Below are 27,794 nucleotides of genomic sequence, written 5' to 3'. Positions count from 1 at the left end.
AAAAGGAGCTCTTGGTGGCTTACTTGGATAATACTAACAGGTAATATTTTGTAATATTTAGTCAATATATATATAATGTATACTGTATTCTTGACTAAATCTTTGGGTAAATGTATATTAGCTACAGAAATGTAAGCAATTGGAAGCTCTTTGCTAAAAAGAGTATTAAGGAAAATATAAAAACAAACTCCTCACTGACCTTGCCCGTGAGATTTCTTGCTCTCATTCTAGGGAGATAATAGCCACAATTGCCTGTTCTCTCCCTCACTGGCTGTATACTGTAATACTCCCCCTATATCACACTGCTTATATTATACAAATTAGAATTAAGCTTCCCAAAGTTTTGTTTTCACCAAACTGCTATAAACTGCTGCATAGATCACATAGGGGTCTGTCTATAGTTGTTTGAGGGCAGAGCCGGCCCTAACCAATATGATACCCTAGGCAAAATTTTGGCTGGTGCCCCCTAGCACCACCGCTGGTTCCGCCACTGACCTTGCATCTCTTTCCCAGCATCATCACCCCTCACCTATAGCAGTCCTTATTTTGGTGTTTGTTCCCCCTATATTTTAAATAGGAACAGTTCACACATTTGGCGCACAGCTCAAAAAGGGGTTGTGTTTTTGCTGGCAAGGGGCATGGCCACACAATAGTAACCCAAGTCCAATTATGCCACACAGTACTGCAACTTTATTCACATTTGATCATGCGTTAGTGTCCATAATTCATATTACATCCCACAGTAGTATCACTTTACCTTATAAACGTTACTCCTCACAGTAGAGCCCCTTATTCACATTACATCACACTGAGATGCTCCTTATTCACATTACACCGCAACCTATTGCTCTATATTCACATTAGATGACACAGTAGTGCCCTTTCTATACGCAACTCCACACAGTAGAGCACCTTATACACATAATGCCACACATTAGTAATGCATTTATTTACCTAATTCCACACAGTAATGCCCCTTACACATATGAGACACATTATTAATGTCCTTATAAACATAATGCGCCTTACACATTATGACAACCTTTATTAATGCCCTTTTACACATAATGTCCCTTACACATAAAACTGCCACTAAAACTGTGACCTTTGCCTCTGCCTGGATACAGATGTGTCCTCATAAATCTTGCCTCAATGCTAACATCGGGCATACCTTTTTTTTAAGAAAATGCATCTTATTTGCATTGCTATGTGGCTAGGATGCACAAGCAGCTTCTGCTGATTAAAATGATATGTAGCATGCCTATATACTGTGTGAGGCTGTGGCTGTATCTGCATATGAAATGCTACACACAGAATATAGGCATGCCACATATAATTTTAATCAGCAGAAGCTGCTGATGCCCCTAGGCATATCAAATGCTCTAGGCAATTGCCTAGTTTGCCTATGCCTATGGACGGCTCTGTATGAGGGAGGGGAAAAAAGAGAATAACACTGTATATTCTCCCAGGACAATGTAAATGTTGTCTCACATATAGCGTATCATTTAGGAGCAGGGCAGTTCAGCTCATATTTATTGGAACTATTTTACAATGCTTGCTTGCCATGACAGCTGAAAAGAGGTTATCCTGATGAAGCACTTTCCCACATGCACTGCACATGCATACAGTCCAGCTACCAGAGCGATCCAAAGCTCCCTGTCTGGCGATAATGAAACCCAGTGGCTGCATCTAAGGCTGTCATTAGCTAATGGGGCCAAGCTTAAAAAAGCAAAACGTTTTAGAGATTGGTCAACTGGGCCATACCAGAGTCCCCATTAAAAGAAAGGTTTGCTTATCTATAGGCTAGTTACATAAATGAAGTGTCAAGGGAAATTAGATAGACCCCATAGAGCTAAACAGGACAATCAATAAGTTTTATCTCTCTAATGCAAGAGCTATAATCTTCAAAGTGAATGCATAGTTACACAAATATATATGCAAATGAAAAGAATATATGTAAAACATACAGTACACTCATATTTGGTATATGCAGTGACATTTTCACTTATATTTGGTGAGTAATGATCTCATCACTTCTAACTGGAGAGTAGTGATATGAAGGAGATCTTTCAAACAATGGGGAGAGATAAAGTTGAGAGAGTTAAAGTACCAACCAATCAGCTCCTGTCATTTTTCAAACACAGACTATAAAATATCAGAAGCTGATTGGTTGTACTTTATTGATCACTTGTCAGATGACTCATTTTTAAAGCATTCTATGATGGATTGAATACCTGTCAATGAAAATACAGCACACCTAGATATAAGATGAATCCCAAGTTCTGATACGCTTGCTTTGTTTCATATTAAATTGTTTGTATTCAAACTATATCTAGATATTTACAATAATGCTCATGAATAGATAGATAGATAGATAGATAGATAGATAGATAGATAGATAGATAGATAGATAGATAGATAGATATGGTATTGGAAGAAATGTATCAAGCCCTGGAGAGAGATAAAGTGGAGAGAGATAACATACCAAAATATCAGCTTTTGTAATTTTTCTAGCACAGCCTGTAAACTGACAGTGTTGCGGGAGAGTAGTCCAGCCAGGCGTGGCTTTGACTGTTTTCGGGGCGGCTGTGTGATGTTACATGCAGCTGCTCCAATAAAGAAAATGGTGGCAGTGCGGCTGCATAGGCTGTCATGCTGCATATGCAGGGGGGCATCTGCAATTCCCTGGTCAGGGATGCAATCACAATTAGACTGAGATCGCAACGCTGGGCGGGACTTGACATGCTGGGCAGCTCCCAGAATGCAATCGTATTGAGTAGCAGAATCTGTTACTCAACCTGAATAGGGTTCATAGTCTATAGCCAGGTTTAAAACTGGTTGATTGGTACTTTATCTCTCTCCAAGGCGTGATGCATCTCCTGCTTTTTGAGTTACCAATAAAAAAGAATTGTGTGTAGATGTTTCTATAATGGTATTTGTTTAGATGACATATTAAGGCTATGGAAAGTTGCATTTAAACCTACTGTATTGATATATATATATATATATATATATATATATATATATATATTGATTAGTACTGACATGATCTCTATACCAGTATTTCTACATTCTCCTTGGCAGACCATGACATAGTGTGACCATTTACCAGTCCTTTGTTTCATCATAGTAAATCACAGGAGGTACAGTATCGTAGTTTATGATGCACACAGGATGGCCATTACAAATGTCATACTGTATTTCTACCCAATTGGACTTCTCGGGGTATTTCATCATACCAGATTACTTTCCTGCCTCTGGAGACTCCTTTATAAACTATTATTAAAATAAGCTTACCAAGCACTTTGGAAAGTAGGCACAGCAGCACAAATTAAAGCACATGACTGACAACACCAAAGGGGATTTAGCTCTGCACCTGAATTTTGTGTGTGTATTAAATTAGGTTATCTCAATAGCTCAATACAGTAGTCCAGTGGATCTCAAACTGTGTGTCGTGTCACCCTGGGGTGCCTCAGGACACTTGCAGGGGTGCCATGGCTTATTTGTCCAGGACCAATTTAAATTATTTACGGTGAATGTAATAGGCAAAACCAGTGCTGGTGGCTGTTAATCATTAAATATGTGGACAAACAGAAGAAAATCTTGTCCCTCACCACACAATGGAACCTAAGGATAACATATAAACACAAATTACTTCATTTAATGTTTCTTTCTAAATATATTAGTAAGACACTTTTGGCCTAGAGATGCCATGAAACAAATTCTGATACTGTTGGGCGCTGTGATTCAAAAACGTTTGAGAACCACTGCTGTAGTTTGTTATATGAACACAATACCCAGGTCAGCCAAGTGGAATGAAGAATAATATTGCCACCTCTGTGGTTATGTGACCAATAACAATGGTTAGTGATCTAATAAATACAAGTCATGTGGCAAAGTATCTAAATGCTGACATTACTAATTGAAGAAAGTAATTGGATACTGAGTGAATCCCCCAAATTGTCATGTGATTAAAAAAATAGTCTCCTCAGTGCTCTATGACATTTGTATGTTACAATGTTACAATATACATTAGGATGTATGTATACACTGATAATGTCTTAATTATTTTCTGCTTTATTTTGCAGTCACCTCATTACCCCATGCTCGCAGGACAAGAAAGTGACACATTCTACATTTCTTCATATTCATTTTCTTCTCAATTATTCTTGTCTCAATTTTACATTTATAGTCTGCTGTATCACTTACTTGATAATAAATAGGAAGCATTAACTTTATAAAAGTGTGTTTGTGTACTCATTTGTATATGTATCTAGGGGGCAGATGTATTAAGCCTGGAGAAGTGATAAAGCAGTGATAAGTGGAAGGTGATAACGCACCAGCCGGTCCCTACAGGTTTAAAAAATGACAGAAGCTGATTGGCTGGTGCGTTATCTATCACCTTCCACTTATCACTGCTTTATCACTTCTCCAGGCTTTTAATACATCTGCCCCTATGTTTGATAAATACTGTAGCATAAGGAAAACTCACTGGGTGCAAAGAGGAAATGTGCAATGTAAGGGGGCAGTTACATACATTTGTTTACATGTAGGAATAACACGGCATTCTTTTGCAAGTAGCAGACAAATACCACAGAGCATTATTATGCACAATATAGAGTTGATCTAGGACAAGTCCATTTCCAACTCCAAATCAGTCTGTATGATTTCAAATTGTGCGCTCTCTCCCTTTCTCACAGTGTACAATGGTTTTGCATATTGTATTTGTAGAACTATGCTCCTTTTATTTCCACTTTGCCTGTAACTCTAAATGAGGCCCTAAAGATGCAAAATAAGTTCAGTCTGTGAGCATTTACCATGTACATTCTCTAGTAATACTTGCTTGTAGTTCAGCTCCTCCACTTTGTAGGCTGGGCTAGTGAATGTACTGGCTACAGCAGTGTTTCCTACACTAACAGTCCAGGTTTTAAAGATATCCATGCTTCAGCACACACTGCTAAATCAAAATAACTGAGGAGCTAATTAATTCACCTATAGTATGCTCAAGTGTGGTTTTGCTTAAAACCTGGACTGTTAGTTTGCTTTGAGGACCCCTGGTCTAAAGCATAAACCGCTGGCTGCAATACAAACTAAAATGTTCAGGTTTCAATTGTAGCACAGACAATTTTGGACAAATGAGTGGACAGAGAGTATTGACTGTGGACAGAGGGTTCAATGTGGCCACCTATCCACCCCTCAGATGGTGGCAGGAGCTGCAGGACTTACATACACTATATATACTATCTACAATAGCTTACATATATGGTGGATACAATAATAAAAAGTCCATACAAGAAGATTTATTGGCTAAAGCAGAAGTGATTGTATCGTATGTGTTATTCATCCCACTCTGCAAACCAGCATACACAAGCAGAATCCATACAGTGCCGTATGCATTTCAGTTGCAGCTGACATAACTAGGTTGTAACGGGGCATTCTCATGTAGGCAAAGATTAGTGAGGGACTGCCAACTGAACTTCAGGCTGAGCAGAGTTGGACAGAAGCGTAAATACACCCGTATCCCAGGAAATATTTTGCAATAGAGATAGGACAGGTGCCTGTACACCCTTATGATAATGACGATGGCTATTAAACTAAACCTACAGAGAAGAGCGTTTTACCTACAAAGACGTATACAATTCTGCATCCAGGCAACGTTATGCATTGTGGAGTCTATTTACTAAGCGTTTGGTGGATATAAAGTGGATGGAGATAAAGTCCCAGCCAACCGGCTCCTGACATTTTTCAAACCCAGCCTGTGACATGGCAGTTCGAAGCTGATTGGCTGGTACTTTATCTCTAACCAATTTATCTTCATCCAAGTCTTAGTAAACAGACCCCTTAGTTTTGTTCTCATAATACTGAAGCAATTACTGCAGACTCACATTAACCTCTGAATCAGCTCCTTAGTTTGTACGATCAATCTACTTTATATACTATAGTATATGAAATGTCAAATATTTATATGAAGAATTGCAGAACTAGTACTGAGTGTCAGATTGTAATTCTAGTGAGCAGTAACTAATAAGGATGCAGCAAACATGCGGACATGCAAAGTAAATGCTGATTTTATTCCTTGTGCACTCCACCCAAATGTCTAGCAGACAAAAATAAGATTTTAATCCTACCGGTAAATCTATTTCTCCTAGTCCGTAGAGGATGCTGGGGACTCCATAAGGACCATGGGGTATAGACAGGCTCCGCAGGAGATAGGGCACCTAAAAGAACTTTGACTATGGGTGTGCACTGGCTCCTCCCTCTATGCCCCTCCTCCAGACCTCAGTTAGAGAACTGTGCCCAGAGGAGATGGACACTACAAGGCAGGATTTGGAAATCCAAAGGCAAGATTCATACCAGCCCACACCAATCATACCAAGTAACCTGGATCATACATAACCAGTTAACCGTATGAACAAAAAACAGCAACGGTCCAAGACCGATTCCAACTGTAACATAACCCTTATGTAATCAACAACTATATACAAGTCTTGCAGAGTTTCCGCACTGGGACGGGCGCCCAGCATCCTCTACGGACTAGGAGAAATAGATTTACCAGTAGGTTTAAAATCTTATTTTCTCTTACGTCATAGAGGATGCTGGGGACTCCGTAAGGACCATGGGGTTTATAACAAAACATCCAATCGGGCGGGAGAGTACGTATGACTCTGCAGCACCGACTGAGCAAATGCTAGGTCCTCATCAGACAGGGTATCAAACTTGTAGAATTTATCAAAAGTGTTTGACCCCGACCAAGTCGCCGCTCGGCAAAGTTGTAATGCCAAGACGCCTCGGGCAGCCGCCCAAGAAGAGCCCACCTTCCTAGTGGCATGGGCCTTAACCGAATTTGGTACCGGCAATCCAGCCGTAGAGTGAGCCTGCTGAATCGTATTACAGATCCAACGAGCAATAGTCTGCTTCGAAGCAGGTGCGCCAATCTTATTGGCCGCATACAGGACAAACAGGGCCTCTGTTTTCCTAATTCTAGCCATCCTGGCTACATAAAACTTTAAGGCCCTGACTACGTCCAGGGATCTGGAATCCTCCAGGTCACTTGTAGCCACAGGAACCACAATAGGTTGATTCACATGGGATGAAGAAACCACCTAAGGCAAAAATTGCGGACGTGTCCTCAATTCAGCTCGATCCACATGAAAAATCAAGTAGGGGCTTTTGTGTGACAAAGCCGCCAATTCTGATACTCGCCTTGCCGATGCCAAGGCCAACAACATGACCACCTTCCAAGTAAGAAATTTCAACTCAACCTTGTTAAGCGGTTCAAACCAGTGTGATTTTAGGTACTGCAACACCACGTAGAGGTCCCATGGTGCCACTGGAGGCACAAAAGGGGGCTGGATGTGCAGCACTCCCTTCACAAACGTCTGGACTTCTGGAAGAGAAGCCAATTCCTTTTGAAAGAAAATCGAGAGGGCCGAAATCTGAACCTTAACAGAGCCTAATTTCAGGCCCAAATCCACTCCTGTTTGTAGGAAGTGGAGAAAACGACCCAGATGAAAATCTTCCGTAGGTGCATTCTTGGTCTCACACCAAGACACATACTTTCGCCAGATACGGTGATAATGCTTAACCGTCACCTCCTTCCTAGCCTTTATTAAAGTAGGGATGACCTCTTCCGGAATCCCCTTTTTTGCTAGGATTCGGCGTTCAACCGCCATGCCGTCAAACGTAACCGCAGTAAGTCTTGAAATACACAGGGCCCCTGTTGCAACAGGTCTTCCCTCAGCGGAAGAGGCCAGGGATCTCCTGTGAGCATCTCTTGTAGATCTGAGTACCAGGCCCTTCGAGGCCAGTCTGGGACAACGAGTATTGTCTGTACTCTTCTTCGTCTTATGATCCTCAACACTTTTGTGATGAGAGGAAGAGGAGGAAGCACGTAGACCAATTTGAACACCCACGGTGTTATCAGAGCGTCTACTGCTACTGCCTGAGGGTCCCGAGACCTGGCACAATACCTCCGAAGTTTTTTGTTGAGGCGTGACGCCATCATGTCTATTTGAGGAGTTCCCCAAAGACGTATTATGTCTGAAAAGACTTCTTGATGAAGTCCCCACTCTCCTGGATGGAGATCGTGTCTGCTGAGGAAGTCTGCTTCTCAGTTGTCCACTCCCGGAATGAAGACAGCCGACAGAGCGCTCACGTGATTTTCCTCCCAGCGAAGAATCCTGGTGGCTTCCGCCATCACGACTCTGCTTCTTGTCCCGCCTTGGCGGTTCACATGAGCCACTGCTGTGACATTGTCTGACTGAATCAGAACCGGTAGGTTTCGAAGAAGACTCTCCGCTTGTCGAAGGCCGTTGTATATGGCCCTGAGTTCCAACACATTGATGTGTAGACATGGGCCCTCATTCCGAGTTGTTCGCTCGGTATTTTTCATCGCATCGCAATGAAAATCCGCTTAGTACGCATGCGCAATGTTCGCACTGCGACTGCGCCAAGTAACTTTGCTATGTAGAAAGTAATTTTACTCACGGCTTTTTCATCGCTCCGGCGATCGTAATGTGATTGACAGGAAATGGGTGTTACTGGGCGGAAACACGGCGTTTCAGGGGCGTGTGGCTGAAAACGCTACCGTTTCCGGAAAAAACGCAGGAGTGGCCGGAGAAAATAGGATTTTGGTACCTACCAGGTAAATCCTTTTCTTTGAATCCATAGGGGGCACTGGAGTACTCTTGGGATATGGACGGCTTCCACCGGAAGAAGGCACTGAATAAATTAATTTTTGAGACTACTCCTCCCCTCCATATCCTGCAGCACTTCAGTGTTTTTTACTGAGCCGAACAGGATCGATAGAGAGATTGACAAAAGGAGAATTACATATAGTCTCACAGACAACAATAAAGTTGACACAACGTAACAGACAACTAAACAGTTGACACCATAACTGATTAACCCTTGTTAAATTTAAACCAGTCGTGAAAGTGTGTTACCATAAGAACCACTGGACTCCTAAAACAGGTAAACTGCTCTGGGTGGGCGTCCAGTGCCCCCTATGGATTCAAAGAAAAGGATTTACCTGGTAGGTACCAAAATCCTATTTTCTTTTTCATCCCCTAGGGGTCACTGGAGTACTCTTGGGATGTACCAAAGTCTCCTCCGTGGCGGGAGAGCTGTTTGGCACCTGTAACACTAAACGGCCAAAGCTAGATGCTGCTGCCACGAACGTATCAAACTTGTAAAAGCGCACAAACGTGTGCACTGACGACCAAGTAGCCGCACGGCAAAGCTGTGTCGTAGAAGCCCCACGACTCGCTGCCCATGACGTCCCCACAGAACGTGTGGAATGAGCTGTTACTGAAGTAGGTGGCTGTAACTTAGCATAAAGGTAAGCCTGACGTATAGTCAGTTTGATCCATCTGGATAAGGTCTGCTTAGAGGCTGGCCAACCCCTCTTAGCTGCGTCATAGAGAACAAACAACGTATCTGTCTTACGCACAGTAGACGTTCGGGAAACATAGATACGCAATGCGCGAACCACATCCAACGTTCCAGAGTCTCCTGTTAACACAGGAACTACTATTGGTTGATTGATGTGAAAAGACGACACTACCTTTGGTAGAAAAGCGGGATTCGTCCGAAGTTCCGCTCTGTCATCATGAAAAATTAAATACGGTGACTTGCATGACAAGGCACCCAAATCTGAAACACGCTTAGCCGAAGCTAAGGCTAAAAGAAAAATCGTTTTCCAAGTGAGAAATTTAATATCCACTTGTTGTAAGGGTTCAAAGTAATCGGACTGTAAGAAATCTAAAACCAGATTCAAGTCCCATGGTGCTGTAGGTGGAATGAAAGGAGGCTGTATCCTCTTTACACCCTGTAGAAACGTATGTATTGACTGCAACGAGGCCAATTTCCTTTGAAAATAAATTGACAACGCAGATACCTGCACCTTTAATGTGGAAAGACGTAGTCCTCCATCTAACCCCATTTGTAAAAATAACAAAAGACGGGATAATTTAAAAGACGATGTCGGAAATTTCCGAGCTTCACACCAACCTATATAAGTACGCCAAATTCTATAATAATGAGCTGCCGTAACCGGCTTCCTAGCTCGTACCATGGTTGGTATAACAGACTCAGGAATGCCCTCTTTCCTTAAGATGGCCTTTTCAACAGCCACCCCGTCAAACGCAGCCGCGCTAAATCGGGGTAAAGGAACGGACCCTGTTGTAACAGGTCCGGACGTAGTGGGAGTGGCCACGGATCGTCTGCGAGTAACCCGAGGAGATCCGAGAACCAAGCCCTCCGAGGCCAATGAGGCGCTATTAGAATGACTGTGACGAACCCTCTCTTGATCCGTTTTAGCACCAACGGGAGCAGCGGAAACGGTGGAAACAGATACACAAGGCTGTATGGCCACGTGGCTGTGAGAGCATCCACCGCCACTGCCCCTGGATCTCTTGTTCTGGACACATATCTTGACACCTGATGATTGTGGCGGGATGCCATTAGATCCACCTGAGGGTAACCCCACTTCTGGATCAACATCTGAAATACTTCTGGATTCAATGCCCACTCTCCTGGATGAAAATCCCGACGACTGAGAAAATCTGCCTCCCAGTTGTCCACTCCAGGAATGAACACTGCCGATAATATCACCTGGTGATATTCGGCCCATCTGAGGATCCGAGCTACTTCCCGCATAGCCATGCGGCTTCTCGTTCCTCCTTGTTTGTTTATATATGCGACTGCCGTCGCGTTGTCTGACTGCACCTGAACAGTCTGAAAACGAAACATGTACACCGCTTGTCTTAGAGCATTGTAAATCGCCCTGAGTTCCAGAACATTTATGGATAGCGATCTTTCGTGATCCGCCCAGAGGCCCTGGAGCCGATAACTCTGAACTACAGCTCCCCAACCTCTGAGACTTGCGTCTGTTGTCAGAATTATCCAATTCGCGACGCCGAATCGTCTCCCTGCAGATAGATTGTGTATTTTTAACCACCAGAGAAGAGACACCCTGACTTGTGGTGACAACCTCACCCTGTGGTGCAGCTGCAGATGTGATCCCGACCACTGTGCTAACACCTCCAGTTGAAACGGACGTGAGTGAAATCTTCCGAACTGAAGTGCTTCGAAAGCCGCCACCATTGTGCCTAGAAGGCGAATGCACAAATGTACTGAGACTGTGCGTGGCTTGAGCACTAATTGCACCAGATGACGAATGCCCTGTACTTTCTGTTGTGGCAGGTAAACCCTTTGTTTTACTGTATCGAGAATCATCCCTAGGAATTGAAGTCGTTGACACGGAATTAGATGTGATTTCTTTAAACTGACTATCCAACCGTGCTGAACTAGTACATTGTACGTTAGTAAGGCATGTTGGAGAAGCAATTGTTGAGACGGAGCCTTTATGAGTAGATCGTCTAAATACGGAACAATTATTACCCCTAGGGACCTGAGATGAGCTGTCATCACGGACATTACCTTGGTGAATACCCGAGGCGCTGATGAGAGGCCAAACGGTAGAGCCTGAAATTGGTAATGGTCTCGTCTTATCGCAAACCTTAAGAAACTCTGGTGAGGTGGCCAAATCGGAATGTGCAAATACGCATCCTTGAGATCTAGTGCAATCATGAATTCCTGTGGCTCTAACCCTGCAATTACTGACCTGAGAGATTCCATCTTGAATCTGTGGTAAGTGACGTAATGATTGAGACCTTTTAGGTTCAATATTGGCCTGACTGAGCCATCTGGTTTTGGTACCAGAAACAGACTGGAATAATAACCCTGCCCCTGTTCCTGCACAGGGACCGGAATTATCACTGCAGCATTCAGCAGAGACTGAATGGCAACCTGCAGAACTGCTTTCTTGTCGTCCGACACAGGCAGTCCTGTCGTGAAAAATCTTCCTGTCGGAAGATAATCGAACTCTATTTTGTAACCCTCTAATACTAAATTGCGGATCCACCCATCTGTGGACGTCTGCAGCCACGCCCCCTGAAAGCTCTGAAGGCGTGCTCCCACAATTGGAGATCCGAGATGGGCTGGGAGCCCGTCATGCCACTGGTTTGTTAGTGGTCTTGGTGTCTTGACGACGTGCATTGGATTGTCGGGCACTACGTCCCCGACCTCTTCTGCCCGGCGTGACTGCTCCTCCCTGCCCACGAAAGGGCTGAGTTCTAAAGGATTTGAACGCCGGACCAGAATATTTCCGTTTAGGTATAGTTGTAGGCGATGGAAGAAAAACAGACTTCCCTCCAGTAGCCTCAGAAATCCATTTGTCCAATTCAGGACCAAAAAGTTTCTCGCCATCATAAGGCAATGCCTCTATACCTTTTTTAACCTCCGTCTCCGCCTGCCACGAACGCAGCCAAAGTGCTCGTCGTACTGTGACTAGCGATGAGGACAGGCGAGAAGTAAGCTGACAGACGTCAGTAGAAGCTGTACATAGATATTCAGCAGCCTCCCAGATTTGATCCGCGAGAAGTATAAGATGATCATCTTGCAGAGCCGACTTGAGCTCTTTTATCCATACCATTAAAGCTTTAGTAACCCAAATGCCAACCAACCCAGGTCTTAACAGCACTCCAGTTGCTGTGTACATGGACCTTAGCATAGCCTCTATTTTACGATCTGCAGGGTCTTTAAGCGTAGTAGCAGTTGGGACTGGTATGGTTAACTTCCTCGTAAGTTTAGATACGGATGAATCCACCAAAGGTGGGTTCTCCCATGTAGCTGTCATGGCCTCTGGAAACGGGTAACTCGATTTAAATCTACGAGGAATAGAAAACCGTTTGTCCGGATTTTTCCGTGACTCCAGTAACATTTTATTAAGAGATTCCGAGATAGGGAAACACATCGGAGATCTCTGTCGTTTAGTAAAGACTACCTCATCATTCGTCAGTGGCTCCTCAGTTTCCGTAAACTCCAGCGACTGACGAACTGCTCTGATGAGATTGTCAATACCTGGGCTGTCAAAGTCGTCACCTTCTGACTGTTGTTCTATTTCGCCCTCCTCGTACTCCTGTTCAGTGAGGTCTAGTATCCCAGAGACAGGAAAATTAGTAGGAAAAGGAAACTTATCTTTTCCACTCAAGGTGGACTTATGACCAGTTTGAGACTCCCCAGGTAACTCAAATGGTCTCATCTTAAACTCAGATCTTGCCGCCTCTCTTTCTTCACGAGAGGCGGCCAGTTCTGATTGTAAACCAACTAATACATCTGCAAGTAAAGCCCATGGCGGGTCCTGAGATGCCTTTACTTCTGGAATGGAAATCGTATTTATGGCTGTATTAACAACACATGCTGTACATGTGGTGGATCCATCAGGCAACACACTCTTACAGACATGACATGACAAATGTTTCTTAGATTTTGCTGGTGTCTTACTCATTATGAAGTCAGACAATACAAACTCCACACAGACAGACTGCACGACTCAGTAATAACACCAAAGTTCCTGGTATATATCTAGGCAAGTGCAGTGCCTGCCAGAAATACGAAAACTGACCCCAAAATTCCTCTAGTACCACTCTTAGCCGAGATGTAAAACTAGGAAACCTGGAACAGACAGGAGAACATTTAAACATAATAAGCATTTCTTGCACTGCCAAATACTGTTAAAGTCTCCCCCCCCCCACTCCCACGACCTCCGTGTACAGCACCGGGTCTGGGCCTGTGGAAGTTTTGCAAAGGGCCGTGTGAGCGGCCTGACTGTAGACCCCGGACAACGGAACTCCTCGGCTGCTGCGGGCGGATGGCGGAAGCAGAGAGCGTGCTGCATGGAGCCGTGGAGCGGCCCATGCACACGTGCTCCCGCCCGCCACACACAGCATAACGGCGTGTCTGTGTAGCCAAGCAGTGCTGCTGCTGCGCAGGGAGCAGCGGTCTTTTAGGATGCTGGGAGCCGGAGAGTGAGAGCGCGCCGCATGGACCGTGAAGCGGCCCATGTACACGCGCTCCGGGCAGCGGTGAGTACCCAACAATCCCCAACAGTGGAGCGGCAGCAAGCGCTGACCGCCCCAACCCAACATACCTGGACCGCGACAAAAGTCTATGACGGGGCCTTCATCCAAGCTCCGTCCAGCTTTCCTGCAGGCAGCCTGCAAGTGGAGTGAGGGAGCTCTTTACAGAGAGGTCCGACACTCACGGCTACTCAGCCGCTTCCACTGTCCCTGACCCACGCCTGTTAGAAGGGGGGAAAGGACGTGGAAATTGAAGAAAAAAAAAAACTTAGAAAAAAATTCCAATACTTTGTGGATGAGCTCCACTATGCCTTCTAACTGTGTCGAGCACAGAAAAAACACTGAAGTGCTGCAGGATATGGAGGGGAGGAGTAGTCTCAAAAATTAATTTATTCAGTGCCTTCTTCCGGTGGAAGCCGTCCATATCCCAAGAGTACTCCAGTGACCCCTAGTGGATGAAAAAGAAACGGTGGGAGTGCCTGGGCGAACGCTGGGTGTGTTTGTGACGTCAACCAGGAACGACAAGCACTGAACTGATCGCACAGGCAGAGTAAGTCTGAAGCTACTCTGAAACTGCTAAGTAGTTAGTAATCGCAATATTGCGAATACATCGGTCGCAATTTTAAGAAGCTAAGATTCACTCCCAGTAGGCGGCGGCTTAGCGTGTGTAACTCTGCTAAATTCGCCTTGCGACCGATCAACTCGGAATGAGGGCCATGACTCCTGGTCTGACCAAAGTCCCTGAAAATTTCTTCCTTGTGTGACTGCTCCCCATCCTCGGAGGCTCGCGTCCGTGGTAACCAGGATCCAATCCTGAATTCCGAATCTGCGACCCTCCAGTAGGTGAGCACTTTGCAACCACCACAGGAGAGACACTCTGGCCCCTGGGGACAGAGTAATTTTTCGATGTAAGTGTAGATGGGACCCGAACCACTTGTCCAGAAGGTCCCATTGAAAAGTCCTTGCATGGAACCTTCCGAATGGAATGGCCTCGTAGGCCGCCACCATCTTTCCCAGAACTCGAGTGCACTGGTGAACAGACACCCTTTTCGGTTTCAGCAGGTCTCTGACCATGTTCTGGATGTCCTGGGCTTTCTCGATTGGAAGGAAGACCTTCATTTGTTCCGTATCCAGTATCATACCTAGGAACGGTAGTCGAGTTGTCGGAATCAACTGTGACTTTGGTAGATTTAGAATCCAACCGTGTTGCTGGAGCACTCTCAGAGAGAGCGCCACAGTGCTCAGCAATTTCTCCCTTGATCTCGCTTTTATCAGGAGATCGTCCAAGTATGGGATAATTGTTACTCCATGCTTGCGCAGGACCACCATCATTTCCGCCATTATCTTGGTGAAAATCCTCGGGGCCGTGGAAAGTCCAAACGGCAACGTCTGAAATTGGTAATGACAATCCTGTACAGCGAATCTCAGGAATTCTTGATGGGGGGGGGGGATAAATGGGGACATGAAGGTATGCATCCTTTATGTCCAGAGACACCATAAACTCCCCCTCCTCCATATTGGCTATTATCGCTCTGAGCGATTCCATTTTGAATTTGAATCTTTTTATGTACAGGTTTAGGGATTTCAGATTCAAGATAGGTCTGACCGAACCGTCCGGTTTCGGGACCACAAAGAGGGTTGAGTAGTAACCTCTTCCCTGCTGGTTCATGGGAACCCTGATTATCACTTGCTGTATACACAGCGTTTGAATTGCAGCTAACACCACATCCCGTTCCGACGTGGAAACTGGTAGGGCCGACTTGAAAAATCGGCGCGGGGGCACCTCTTCGAATTCCAGTTTGTAACCCTGGGAAACTATTTCTAACACCCAGGGATTCAGGTCTGAGCTGACCCAGACCTGGCTGAAAAGTCGAAGACGTGCGCCCACCGGTGCGGACTCCCTCAAGGGAGTCCCGGCATCATGCTGTGGGTTTTGGAGTAGCCGGGGAGGACTTTTGTTCCTGGGCACCTGCCGAAGCAGGTGCTCTTTTGCCTCTGCCCTTACCTCTGGCAAGGAAGGAGGATCCCCGACCTCTTCTGGACTTGTGCGACCAAAAGGACTGCATCTGATAGGGTGGCATTTTTTTTTGCTGTTGGGGAATATATGGTAAACAATTTGATTTACCTGCTGTAGCTGTGGAAACCAGGTCCATCAGCCCATCCCCAAACAATACATCACCCTTATAGGGTAGTACTTCCATATGCTTTTTGGAATCCGCATCACCCGTCCATTGGCGAGTCCATAAGGATCGTCTCGCTGAGATCGACATGGCATTGGCCCTAGAAGCCAGCAATCCAATGTCTCTTTGAGCATCCCTCATAAATAAGACTGCGTCTTTTATATGGGCTAGCGTTAAGAATATAGTATCCTTATCCATATTTTCAAAATTATCTGTCAGCTCATCTGCCCAAGCTGCAACTGCGCTACACACCCATGCCGACGCAATCGTCGGTCGTAGTACAGCACCCGTATGAGAATAAATACACTTTAAGGTAGTTTCTTGCCTGCGATCTGCAGGATCCTTAAGGGCAGCTGTGTCTAGAGACGGTAGCACCACCTTCTTGGACAAGCGCGTCAGGGCCTTGTCCACAGTTGGAGGTGATTCCCAAATCTCCCTGTCCTGTTTAGGGAAGGGGTATGCTATATAAATTCTTTTGGGGATCTGCGGCCTCTTCTCCGGAGTCTCCCAAGCTTTTATAAAGAATTCATTTAATTCATGAGATGTGGAAAAATTAATAATCTGTTTCTTTTCCTTAAACATGTGTACCCTTGTGTCAGGGACCGAGGGTTCATCCTCAATATGCAAGACATCCCTAATAGCCACAATCATACACTGAATGGTTTTAGTCACCGTAGGGTGCACTTTTACTTCGTCATAGTCGACACTGGAATCAGAGTCCGTGTCGGTAGTAGTGTTTTGTGTTAAGGGACGTTTTTGAGACCCCGACGGGCCCTGTGAATCGGTCCAATCCGAGGATTGACCCCCTGATGTTCCCCTTAATTCAGCCTTACCAAGCCTTTCATGTAAAGATGTCACACTTGCATTTAACCTATGACACATGCTCATCCAATCCTGAGTCGGCACCAGCGACGGGGACACACCACTCATTTGCTCCACCTCCTCCATGGAGAAGCCTTTCGCCTCAGACATGTCGACACACACTTACCGACACCTCACACACACAGGGGGTTACCTATAAGGGGACAAAACCCCAACCAGGCCCTTAGGGGAGACAGAGAGAGAGAATGCCAGCACACACCCAGCGCCCAAACACTGGAATATATGACCAGATAGCGCTTTTATATATTTATAATGTTAATCTCCACTCACTGCGTCGCCAATGTGCCCCCCTCCTCTTTTTTCCAGCCTGTGAAGCTCAGCACGGGAGAGAACAGGGAGCCAGCATTTTCTCATGCAGCCTTTGTGGAGAAAATGGCGCTGGTTAGTGCCGAGGATCATGCCCCACCCACCCAACGGCGGGCTTCGGTCCCCTCATGATATTGTAAGAAAATGGCAGGGGTCCGTGGATTTACTGTCCCACAGCCTAATCCAACATATTTATGCCCAAATTGAGGTTTATTGCTGCCCAGGGCGCCCCCCCCCCCTGCGCCGTGCACCCTACAGTGCCTCTTGTGTGTGTGTGACTGGGAGCACACACTTCTGCCGCCTGAAGTCTTTTGCTCAATACTCACCCGGCTTCTATCTTCGGCATCTGTGAGGAGGACGGTGGCGCGGCTCCGGGACGAACCCCAGGTGAGACCTGTGTTCCCACTCCCTCTGGAGCTAATGGTGTCCAGTAGCCTAGAAGCAGTGCCCAACCTTACAAGCCAGCTCTGCTTCTCTCTCCTCAGTCCCACGATGCAGGGAGCCTGTTGCCAACAGGACTCCCTGAAAATAAAAAACCTAACAAAATTCTTTAAAACAGCAAACTCTTGAGAGCTCACTGCTTTGTACCCTTTCTCCTCTGGGCACAGACTCTAACTGAGGTCTGGAGGAGGGGCATAGAGGGAGGAGCCAGTGCACACCCATAGTCAAAATTCTTTTAGGTGCCCTATCTCCTGCGGAGCCCGTCTATACACCATGGTCCTTATGGAGTCCCCAGCATCCTCTAGGACGTAAGAGAAATCATAAGTTCTGCCCTTGTTAAGGTTTCCTCTATATCCGACCTACTATGACTGCTTCACAAGCACAGACCTCATTCTACCCTATTGTTTCCAGCTGTTGCTCTCACTCTCTCCTATTGGAAGTCTCTCGCCTCTAAGTTCTCGCTCTTCTCTTATTCGTCACCTAAAACTCCCTTGTAACATCACGCCTCCAACCCCCCATCCACCCCGCCCCCACACACCCACGGCCATTAACCCCACATAACTTTCATCTGGTCTGTAGCTGGGAAAGGTATACATATGTAGCCATGCTCATCATTCCTGCGATATGTACGACCGGGCATATGCATTGCGGCAAGCTGATCGCACCATTAAAGTTGATTGTGTGTGCATGCATAGATGTGGTCATACTAGTTGTGCCATCCATGTCGCTATGCATGAGCATCACGGGATGGATGAGCATGGCTACATCTGTACTTCACGCATGCATTTTTCAATATCTCCAAATTGGGAACTTCATCACATCTTCCCATGGGAGGATGTTTGTTTAAATATATCTAAATGATCTTAAGTATATGATTGAAAATAATAATAATAATAATAATAATAAGCCCTGCCCATAATCAACCCAAATCCCATCCAGATCCACCTGACCACAACCATGTTGAGGCCGCACACTTTTTCCCTGACTGACCTTTTGTATCTCTACAGAGGAGCCTGGGAGCATTCATTTGACATTAGGTTGGTCACTTTTTGCACCACTCAAGTGAAAGCATATGCACTCAAAAAATCATGAAATAAAAACCTAAAAATGTACAAATGTGACATGGCATAAGCACAATACAAATGTCCCAATTTTGCTATACAAAATCAGACCCAGCAAGACGATTTTAGAATATAATTAGAAGGTTATTAGCAGATGCGGCACCACTGACGATATTCAGAATGTGGAAGAAAACATTGAAGTGATCATGAGCTTTCAATAGGAGAACTGTAAGTATGTGAGCCACGAGAGTATCGGATGGCAATCACAATCAGAGTTACAGTACTGACCAATGTAAACTGTTAATGCATTATAATAGAGTTCATACGTATTTGAAAGATAACCAATCCAAATGCAAATTCTGATTTTTACATTATACTCCAGATGGATTATAGCAAATACATTGATATAGATGAATACATATTGAACATATTAAAAATAAAAATTCCCATTTCAGTTTTGAGTAAAACATACACACAGAAATTAATTTCTTTCAATATTGCAAATGATAAATTGTCATAACAATGTAGATTTAATATTAATTATATCACAGGATACATCAGTGATTAACTAATCCGGGGGCCCTCACAAAGTGACAGGTACAGACCCCTTAGGTGCAGCACTCAAAGCACAACCAACGATATTGTACTTCTTACTGCAGCAGGTATGATAAATGTTTCAATGCTTCTCTATTTATGGCATTTTCATCAGGATAAAGAATGACAAAACAACTCACCTTATATGAAATACTGTAAGTCATCCAGTGAAACACTGCCATGTCTGGGGCGGGACCACATACCCGTCCAGCAGTGTCCATGTGATGACGTCATCACACTCAGCAGCAGAACTGCACTGTATGATGATACATGCGTGTTCCCCAGTCTCCATGGAGAAATAAACAACACAAGTAAGACTAACAGGCACATGGCAGTACCACACATTATTGTTTATATGATATTATTCCTACATTCCAAAAATCTATACATAATGATAATGACATACTGTAACGCTGTTACAAATGCACATTACTATTGATTTAACAATCAGACCATACAGACTATACTCAAGTATGCCTTCATGCCCTATGTTTAGCTGCAAATTCAGCACTGTTGTGGTGCCGGATGTAATGATGCCCAAGTTCAGCGGCCGTGCGAGATCACGGCGAACTCAGACTTTTCTCTTATATCCTAGTGGATACTGGGGAACTGTACTTTAGTATCATGGGATATAGATCAGGTCCACTGGAGCCTGGAACTTCAAAACCTTTAGTGTGTGTATGTGTGTGCTGGCTCCTCCCCTCTATGGCCCTCCCTCCAGACTCAGTTTAGAAAAATGTGCCCAAGGAGCCGGGTGCATTTCTCTGGAGCTCCAGAGAGTTTCCTTATTTTTTATTTTAGTTATTTAATTTCAGGTAGTACTGGTTGGCAACCAGTCTACCTGCTTCATGGGACTTAGAGGGGGGACCGACCCAACCCCCTGAGGGTTAATGGTTCGTAATCCCAGCTGACAGGACACTAAGCTCCTGAGGTGCTGATTCACACACCATACTGTGTGTGCCCATGCCAGCAGCTAGCCACAACCCTCTAACAGATTCCGAAGAGTCGCAGGTACAGTAAGTGTTAACACCGGGGTTCCGGTTAGCGGGTCCCCGGTGCGGTTTGGCGGCATGTCCTGCGGCGGTCACGGACCATAAGCTGCAGTGCCCGCTGCAGACTACACTGGCTCAACGTGCTTTATGCTCCACAGGGTGCTCACTGTCAGTAGGCATTGTGTATACTATACTGTGTATCTTACTTAAACCATCATAAACAAATTTGTGGGGCCGCGCGCCATTACAGGGGCCCGGCTTCCTGGAAAGTGGGACCAGTGGTGGGAAGGTGCCATTTCCTGCTGCTGCAGATCACAGGCTACATGCACGCTGCTCCTCCAAGGACCCACGCTGTTACAGACTCTGTACTGGTACCAGGGGGTCATATCAGGGGGGGAGCACATCAGCGGTAGTGCCGCTGCACATAAGTAAGGTGATACATATATTTTCACTCACTGCGCTGCTGTGTTTTGTGTGCTGGTCTCCGTTTCTCTGTGTCCCTCCAGGGGCTCTCTAGGGTCTGTGTGGAGGTTTTTCAATGGGTTTGTGCTGCATTACAGTTGTGTATAATATGTCTGTTGACATGGTTATGTGTGCTGCTTGTAACTCTACCCCTTCTTCTGCGGGGTACCTCATGTGTGAACAGTGCTCCTTATCTCCACAGGGACACAGTTCACAGGCACCTGACTGGCTAGATACTTTTAAGAGCATGATTAACAATGTGAATTTAGAAATAGCTGCAGCTAAGACGGAGAGACAGATGTTAAAACAGTGTATTGATTGTATGGCTAAAGCAGCAGATACCAGAAAGGCTTCTCAGCCCCTCTGTTGGTTTCACATAAACGCTCACTGCCACAGGTGCTCCAGTCTGATTCTGATTCTGACCAGCCTGATGAAGATGATGATATGGATGAGGACAGCTCTCTGTCCCCCGGGGTAGAGGCCCTCATTTCTGCTGTAAGAGAGGTTCTTCACATACCCGATCAGGAAGCAGAACCAGATGAGGAGTTGTATTTTAATGTTAGGCCCAAGACCTCAGCCACGTTTCCTGTATCTATGGAATTAAACTCCCTGGCCAGGGAGGCATGGGTGAACCCTGACAAGAAATTCAAAACTCCTCAGAGGTTTTTATCTACTTTTCCCTCCCAGCTGATGACAGGAAGGTATTGGAAAACCCCCCATCAGTCGATACGTCTGTGTCCAGATTCTCTAAGAAATTGGTACTGCTGGTGCCAGGGGCTATATCCCTAAAAGACCCTGCTGACCATAAAATTGAGACCACTCTCAAGGCAATATATGCGGCAGCGGGCGTAGCAAAGTGCCCCACAATAGTTTGTGGTTTGATGTCTAGGGCAGTAGCAAGTGATCTGATACTATTATTAATGGTTTAGACACTCTGTCACAGGATGAGATCATTACTCTGCTGCAATACATACAGGATGCTGCAAATTTTATGAGCAAACCTTTAAAGGAATTGTGTAAGATAAATGGCCGCACTACTGCTATGGCAGTTTCGGCGCGCAGCACTCTGTGGTTATGTCAATGGTCAGCAGACGCAGATTCCAAAAAGGGTGTAGAAAATCTTCCCTTTACAGGTGATGACTTTGTTTGGAGACAAGTTAAATAAATGGATCACTCAGGCAACAGCAGGTAAGTCTACCAATCTGCCGTCAGCTGCGCCGCCTGATCAACGTTCTTACAGAGGACCCTCCTTGCAGTCCTTTCATGTGGCAAGGTTCAGAGGCAGGGGCCGAGGGGTCTCCACTACTCCCAGAGGATCTCGTGGTAAGTCCTGTAAACCTGCAACTGCTGCGTCCCTGGACCAGACCACTAGATCCCCTGCCACTAAGCCTTCCACTTGACGTTGGCACCAGCAGCAAGGCGACTTTCAGGTAGGTGCTCACCTTCAACACTTTGCCCACGTGTGGGCAAAGTCCTGCCGGGATCCTTGGGTGAGGGACCTCTATTCTCAGGGATACCGGCTGGAATTTCAAGCACTTCCTGCTCACAGATGTTTCATGTCGGGCTTACCAGTTTTACCCGCAGCAAAAGTTACCTTGCAAGAGGCTATTCAAATACTTTTGCAGACGGGAATGGTGGTTCCAGTACCTCCTCCGTTATGCAACAGGGGTTTTACTCCAGCCTTTTCGTTGTTCCAAAGCCAGACGGTTTGGTGCGACCCATCTTGAACCTGAAGTCTCTAAACCTGTATCTGCGGGTGTTCAAATTCATGATGGAATCCCTGCGGGCAGTGGTGTCCAGTCTGGAGGAGAGGGAATTCCTGGTATCTCTAGATGTCAAGGATGCTTACCTACATATTCCCATGTGGCCCCCTCATCAAGCTTACCTCAGGTTTGCAACATTGGACGAACATTTCCAGTTTCAGGCCTTGCCCTTTGGCCTATCCACAGCTCCGAGGATATTCACCAAGGTCATGGCAGAGATGATGCTGAAAACTGCGCATGATGGGAGTCAACATAGTCCCCTACTTGGACGATCTCCTGCTAAAGGCTATGTCCAGGGAGCATCTACTGCACACTCGCCTACTTATGAATCATGGGTGGATCCTAAATTTTCAGAAATCTCACCTGGAACCGGCCCAAAGACTACAGTTCCTGGATATGATACTGGATACAGTGTCTTGAAAGGTGTTTCTTCTGATGGACAAGGCCAAGCTATGGTCCGCTCAGTGCTCCATCCTCGCAAGGTATCCATACATCTTTGCATATGGTTGCTGGGCAGGATGGTAGCTGCTTACGAGGCAATCCAATACGGCAGATTTCATGCCCGGCCATTTCAGCTGGATCTGCTGGACAAATGGTCAGGGTCTCACCTTCACATGCATCAGGAAGTGACCTTATCTCTGAAAGCCCGGATTTCTCTATTATGGTGGCTACAAGTTCCTCACCTGGTAGTAGGCAGGAATTTTAATATCCACTCATGGATTCTACTGACAACGGATGCCATACTCCGTGTTTGGGGGGCTGTGACCCAAGGGGCCCAGTTCCAGGGGATATAGTCAATTCAGGAATCTGCTCTGCCAATAAACATCCGGAAACTCAGGGCAATTTACAATTTAGGGTGATTTCCTTTTGAAAAAGCCCCCCATGGTGAAACGTATGTCAGGAGCTGTCTCCAAGGCATTCCCGCTATCAGCGCAGAGCAGGACGCCCAACACGCAGGTTCTATGTGCTGGGCATTGAATTTCTGTTACCGGGATGTGTTCGATTTACCTTAATGGTCAAATGTGATGCACAGAGCTGAATGACACAGTGCACAGGGCAGGTTCTCTGTTATTTAGAGTGCTGTTATATGTGTTGTGTTTTTGCAACCTGACATTAAATAGGTTCTCTATATGTATATGAAACATGTCAGAGAGATATTATGCAGATTAGCTCTGCTGCAGGCTTCCACAGTGGTGTACAATTAGTGACATCCTAGCCGTCATACTCACAAATTTTCATATGTTGAATATTGTCGGCCACACACTATAACTTTGGTTTATACCTGTGGAACTATCTGATACAGAAATAATATCTGTTATTCAGTGGACACAAGTTTCAATTTATTTATGAGCATTGCATGTTACATTGTTACAGAATCTGTTCCATTATAAACAGTACATGTATCAGGAGATTTTGATGTAAATATAACAAGGGCCTTATTTGCTATTATAGCCAAGCTCAGAGAAAATTTGATGATTGCAAAACCCTGTTGCCTGCTGTTTTTTATACATTGGTACAATATACTTGCATTTTTACAAAGAAATATGACCAGGCGCTAATAGGTCCTCACCATATCCTGGTGATCAAATACTGATGTTAAAAATTAAATAAAAATATAACTATAGATTAATATATATTTTTAAGCTGCAGGAGAGAGCTTGGCTTGGGGTAAAACAAGTCAAAAAGAACCGGTACCTGGAGATCCCCAGTACCAATAACCAAAGGACACTGAACAAATCCCCTCTTGCGCTATAAATGATATGGTATGGCTCAAAGTTCAATAAAACAAACTTGTTATTCCATAAGTTTTATATGTTTTAATACATAAAAAAGATATAGCCCCCGTAAGAGGAGCGAAACGCGTCAGAAGCAGAATATTGGACCCCTGTACCAGCTCTTTTGAACCCGTAACCACTTTGCCATCCAGCGTCACTGTCTCCAGACAAACGGAGATTGGGAGGAGAGAAACCGCGACTGTGGTGTTTGCAGACGGCACTTGGAGGTGTGTACTCACAGAGCTTGTAAGCCGGGTAACAATAACTGCAGCAGGCGCCAGCACAGGTGCCGTTCCCGCAGCCCGAGACCGCCTCGTCTGTCATTTGGACTCTCCCGTGCTTTAACAACAGGTGAAAGCCACACGTAAGGCTCCAGTGTGGAGCGGTTTTTCTGCACAGTATCATTTTTCTTTGCTGAGCGGCAACTCATTGAGGAATTCCATTACAAAGTAACTTGTAAAGATACTATTTGTAACATGGGCTCAAATCACAGCTGGTATTTGATTTTTTCCAATATATGGACTGAGTTTTAACCGTAATACTATCAAATTACATTTCTCTGTGCACAGAGTTTACTTAGATCCACCTCCTTAGGAAGTTTATATTATTATATATAAATATATATTGTTAGTAATTTTATTGACCGGTCTATTAGTTTATCTGTAAAACATATATATATATATATATATATATATATATATATATATATCTTTTTTATGTATTAAAACATATAAAACTTATGGAATAACAAGTTTGTTTTATTGAACTTTGAGCCATACCATATCATTTATAGCGCAAGAGGGGATTTGTTCAGTATACTTGCATTTTTGCTTGGTTCTTATACCGGGACCAGTGCTGTGCCAGTAGTTCTCTCATCGGCTGCGCATGCTATATACCATCAGCTAACATCAGAAATGAACCCACATGCCTGGAGCCTGGTGATCTCTCTGCTTTTCCAGTGGTTGGTATGAATACAAATCTCTTACCCCATATCCAATGCTACTTCAAATACGGGGCGGCAGAATCTGGAAATTACCCTTTATGACCATGCCTGTCCTTTTTTCTATTAATGCCAGCACTATGTTGTGTCAAAAATTATCAATCTCAATATTATATGTTTGGCTGAGAATACTATCATTGAATCTGTGTGTTTTTTTTTTATCATTTTTATCTTGTTATATGTGGTTTTGTCTATATTTTGCCTTTTTAAAGATGTGAGAATAAAATATACTCTTTTATATTTGTATTAATTAAAAGTTACATTTTATTAAAATTATTGCTGGACCTACAAGTTTGTATCTCGTACATGCTTGATCAGTAAGAGTGCTCCAAAGATGGAGAGTCTAGCTCTTTAGCGGTTTTTTTTGTTTGTTGCAATTTACAATGCTCTTCTGCAAGCTTCCCATCGCCTGAAGGATCATTCGATCCAGGTTCAATCAGACAACCCCATGGCAGTGGCGTACATAAACTGACAGGGTAAACAAGAAGCAGAGTGGCGATGCGAGAAGTGCCAAAAATTCTCGTCTGGGTGGAGGCCAACGCAAAGGCCATCTCAGCCATATTCATTCCAGGAGTGGACAACTGGGAAGCAGACTTACTTAGCAGACACGACCTACATCCGGGGGAATGGACCCTACATCCCCAGGTGTTTCAACAGTTAATTCACCAGTGGGGCTGTCCACAGATAGATCTGATGGCTTCTCGTCTTAACAAGAAGCTATGCCGTTACTGTTCCAGAACGAGGGATCTGCATGCTGTGGCAGTGGATGTGCTGATGACACTATGGACTTACCAGTTTGTGTACCTGTTCCTTCCTCTACCGCTAATCCCAAGGGTTCTAAAAAGACTAGGAAGGGAAAGCATTCAAGCAATTCTAATTGCTCCGGATTGGCCTCGATGGGTGTGGTACTCAAACCTCCTTGCCATTGCTCAGGAGAATCCCTGGCCTCTGCCACTTCAAAAGGATCTTTTTCAGAAAGGTCCGTTCTTCTATCCAGACTTACTACAGCTAGGTTTGATGGCTTGGAAGTTGAGAGGGAGATTCTAGCCAGAAAAGGTCTTTCCTCCAGGGTTATTTCCACTATGGTCCAGGCCAGGAAGATGGTTACTTCAAAACATTATCATCGTATCTGGAAAAAGTATGTTTCCTGGTGTGAAAGTAGAAAGGTTTCTTCCATGGAGTTTAGAATTGATCGCTTTCTACTTTTCCTGCAAGCGGGAGTGGTTATGGACCTATATTTAGGGGTATATTCAATTAGCGTCGGATCCATTCCGACATGCATTTGTCGGAATGGATCCGACAACCCCTATTCAATCTCATCTCAATTTGACTTTTATAAGTCGAATTGAGATGAGGGACCCAGAGGAGGAGATGGGGGGGAGCGGCGAGGAGACCAGCGGGAACAGCCGCCGGCAGACCAGCGGGGACAGCCGCCGGCAGACGGAGGAGATCAGCGCTACAGTAGCGCTGTAGGAGGATGTCACACAGCCGCCCGACCTCACGGCAGTGTCCACCTAGCTCCAGCAAGCGTGACCTCACTTGTTGGAGCTGGGTGGAAGCTGCCGTGAGTGGCACGGCTGTGTGACATCCTGCTGCAGTGCTGTGCTGTGGCGCTGATCTCCCCTGTATGCCCACGGCTATCCCCCGTCTCCCTGCGGCTTTCCCCCCTCTCCTCCTCTGGGTCCCACATATCAGTCCGACATTTTTTTATGTCTGACTGAGATGGTCGAAAAGGGGGGCCAAAACCTGACGGTTTTGGCTCCGTTTTCGACACAAGCACGTGGATCGGCAGCTATTTCGCAGATCCATGTGCTTTTCGACAAGTTGAATTCCTTAACTTGTAGAATATATTGAATAGGTTGGAACTCTTTCCAACCTAAAAAAAAGTCGAAAACTGCCGTCTTTTTGACAGACGGCAGCTTTCGACGTCAATTGAATATACCCCTTAGGCTCCATCAAAGTGCAGATTTCAGCACTATCTGTTTTCTTCCAGAAACAACTTGCAATGTTGCCGGAAGTACAGACCTTCCTAAAAGGAGTTCTTTATTTGCAACCGCTCTTTGTACCTCCCACAGCTCCATGGGATCTCAATGTGGTTTTGTCCTTTCTTCAATCGTACTGGTTTGAACCCTTACATAGGGTGGAATTGAAATTTCTTACCTGGAAGACGATGATGTTGCTAGCATTGGGGTCTGCCATACCTGTCTCTGAATAGGGGGCCTTATTCTGTAAGAGCCCTTATTTGATTTTTCATGAAGACAGGGCGGAACTCAGGACTCAACCTCAGTTTTTGCCAAAAGTGGTGTCAGCTTTTCATGTAAATCAACCCATTGTGGTTCCAGTGTTGTCTGACGCTTCCGTTGGTCCATTGAATGTGGTGAGGGCTCTGGAGGTTTTTGTCAATCGGACTGCTTGT

This window comes from Pseudophryne corroboree, chromosome 6 (genome assembly GCF_028390025.1).
Source record: "Pseudophryne corroboree isolate aPseCor3 chromosome 6, aPseCor3.hap2, whole genome shotgun sequence".
Lineage (NCBI taxonomy): Eukaryota > Metazoa > Chordata > Amphibia > Anura > Myobatrachidae > Pseudophryne > Pseudophryne corroboree.
The sequence above is the reverse complement of the archived record's forward strand: the minus strand, read 5'-3'. Positions refer to the sequence as shown.